A 3,407-nucleotide genomic window follows, 5' to 3' on the forward strand; every position below is an offset into this window, starting at 1 on the left:
GTTAATATAACTTAATCAATATTTATATATTAATCATATAAATTACTAACTCATACAGTATTAATCTTTTACATTTGAGTTGTTATTAACAAAATGAGACATGTATTAATTTATTAACATGTACAATAATATTTGAGCTTAAACAGTATAATAACTGTATCATAATTATTATTAAGTTACTAAATACTAATTGATACAGTACTAACTATCTAGTAATAAATTACTATATTACATATAAACTTATTATTAATTAACAAATGAATAAATAAATACAATATTAAATGACTTCAATCAAATAGTTCAAATATTAAAGTCTGATATTGTGCGATGGAAGAATTTAGTGATATTATTTTCTTCGAGTTAGGAAGAAAATTATGGGGTTGTTATAAGGTACGACGTGGGAAGTTGGAATGGCGATGGTTGAAATCCAAGAAATTGTTGGGACCCATCGATGTTTCCAAAGGTCCCTTCCATTATTATTATTAACTTTTAAGAATTTTCGAAGACGATTTTTTTTCAATCCACATTATATGTATGTGTGTGTGTTTTTTTTTTAAATGTATTCGCGTACATATAAATGGATAGAAATGTATAAAATGAGTGAGTTGAAAAGCGTTCGTTTGAAAGAAAGTGAAGAATTGACAATTAGTCGAAGAATTCGTGCAGCTTTGTCGATTCTCTCCCTTGGGAGAGAGAGAGAGAGAAAGAGAGAGAGAAAGAGAGAGAGAGCAATTTTCGAATCGCGTGCCTCATCACCTGCTGGACTCTCGTTTCTCTACAAACAACACACCAATGTTGTCCTACATAATTTTTCTTCGAACTTGTCCGTGTTATTTTATTTTTTTTTCTTCCTTCTTCTTCTTTTTGCAAAACGTACCCTCCTTTCACTGTAAAAAAAGAAAAGAAATTATTTTATATAATAATTTTTGTTCGCAAATTCGACCCCTCGAATTAATTCGATATCATGCAAAACTTCATTTTATTTTGTTAATCATATTTCATTGATTTATTTTTCATATTATTTGTTTATCTGTATCAAATTCAAAACGATTATTTAAGATCATTTAATAAATATTATTATTATTGTTATATTAATTTTAAGTTTTTTGTTTTAATTTGTTAACAGAAGTCTCGTTTAGTTGTTCAACGAATTATATACAATATATTTTTTTTAGGTACGAGTATAATTGTTTATTAGATAATTAATAAATATATGATATATATTATTGTTTGTAAAATAAATATATAAATAAATAAATAAATAAAAGTTCTTTTCTCACGAGATGATCGAAGGGAGAAGAGTTTGCAGCATCGCAATCACGTTTTCGCGTCCTTTCATGTTGCAGGTGCACCGTTGCTTGCAAGAAGAGGAGGAGAAGGAAAAAGAGGAGGAAGAGGAGGAGGAGGAGGAGGAAGAAGTAAAAGGAAAAATAAAAAGGAAAGACAGGATGGAGAATCTTGGTTTAATCGTAAATGGTGCGGAGTGAAAGCCGACCGGACATTAAAATTTTCTCGATTGACGTACGAACGATAAAATTACCGATTTGTAAATCCGACCGAACAAAACAAAAAAAATATCTATTTAATAATACTCGCAAAGAAAACCAAAAAAAGAAAACAGTATCTCTCGTTAAATAAATAAATAAATTGATAAGATACTTTTGTTGAAATTTTTTTCCTATAAAAAATCCGATCACACATTCGTAAAATTGATTCTTAATTTCATATTTTTGGTTTGTCATTCGAAATTATCACAATATTGGTGGTTAGTTTTTTTTTTTTTTTACATATTATTATTATTACATTAATAATAATTATTAAATACAATGGTCGATCAATTGTTTTTCATTTAATTCATTCGATATTTTATAATTCCCTATGGGATTTTTCGAATTTTTATTCGATTTAAAATGTAAATAATTTTTGTCATTTATATGAATAGAAAAATAAGAGAAAGGATTACTTTTACTTGTTTTTTTTGTTTTTTATTTAACATTCTCTCCTATTCTTTTAATTATAATCATAAATTAATTATCGATAATAAATTATTCAATGTTTAAATTTATTACACAGATGATAACGATCGATTACTAATTTAAAGTATAGACTCGAACAAATTAGGCTAATGATCCTCCTACCTATTGATATTGATTATGATAAATAATACGATAGAGGAAAAAAAAAAAAAAAGAAGAATAAAATAAAAAAAAAAAAAAAAAAAGAAGAATAAAATAAAAATTGCAAAATAACGAAAGAAAGAAGAAGAAGAAAAAAAAAAAGAAAAAAAAAAAATAAGAACGTATTGTTATAAAGTTAGAATATTGCGTAATGCAAAATTCTCATCTCTTACTTGGATCATTATCGATCATTATTAGATATCAATGAGATATCATGTAATATTACAAACAAATTATATTTCTCCGTTTATTTCCATGGAAAATCGGCCAATTATTAACAACCGCATATTTCGTGCCTATCACTAAGGATTTTAAATATGTTTTAGGTATGTGTACATAGGTGTCTACGTCATTTTTCTATGTATCTATTTATCCTTTTTTTTTTTTTTTTCATCTTATTCTTCATATTTCTTTTATCCATTCTTTATTTCTATTTCTTTTTCCTACCTTCGTCTTAATCTTCCAATCGTTTTGTTTCTTTTTTTTTTTTTTTATTATTTCATATACGAGACAACAATAAACGGCGCAACTTGTGGATCTCGAAGATGGTAGAAGATCCAACGATCGATGGATGGATGGATGGATGAGCTTTGTGAATTGTACGAGACAAGAATAAGACGGAATAATAATCGATATCATCGCAATCTATAGTAATTACAGATAGTTGATGCCCATTACGATTTACGATTTCTCGAAACTCGCAGATGGGAAACGCAGGACAGTCTTGCACCCATCATCATCTTCCACAGCTACGTCTAGAAAAAGAAGACAACAAAAAATATTAAAAACGAAGAAGAAGAGGAAGAAAAAGTAAGGATAAAAGAAAAAAGGAAAAATACTTAAAAAGGAAGGAAAAAAAAAATATATGTATATATATAGTTATGATTTTTCAACAGAGATAATTCGATTGTTATTCGCACCGTGTTGCAGTTCTACGTTGCTCGTTTAATTGTTAATTAACGTATTAGATATTTTTTTTCTTTTTTGCGGTCATGTGTAGGTCGTAATCAAATAAATTTCTAATAATAGAATTAAAAGAAAATTGATAAAATAAATAACGAGATGAAAATGTTATTATGTTATAAGTACTGTCGTATAAAATAATATATGTGTAATTTGATTTATATTGTGGTATTAATTAATAAATAAAATATAAAAACTAGTTATACTCCTTCTTTCTTATTTTTTTTTTTACAATCTTTTACAAAATAATTGAACTTCTACCACCAC

At 26.7% G+C, this 3,407-nt stretch overlaps 1 long non-coding RNA gene across 1 annotated transcript in view; it reads right to left on the reverse strand.

The window, feature by feature from the left end:
• Window positions 1–529: 529 nt before the first annotated feature.
• Window positions 530–3,407, reverse strand: part of LOC106788342 — a 23,418-nt gene continuing 20,540 nt past the window's right edge. The window contains exons 2-3 of the long non-coding RNA XR_001381888.1: window positions 2,836–2,932; window positions 530–887 (exon numbers count right to left, since the gene is read on the reverse strand). This is a non-coding gene — a long non-coding RNA (uncharacterized LOC106788342). The remainder of the gene's footprint in view (window positions 888–2,835; window positions 2,933–3,407) is intronic.

The sequence above is a fragment of the Polistes canadensis genome, unplaced genomic scaffold, assembly GCF_001313835.1.
Source record: "Polistes canadensis isolate GaletaPanama2010 unplaced genomic scaffold, ASM131383v1 scaffold_135, whole genome shotgun sequence".
Classification (NCBI taxonomy): domain Eukaryota; kingdom Metazoa; phylum Arthropoda; class Insecta; order Hymenoptera; family Vespidae; genus Polistes; species Polistes canadensis.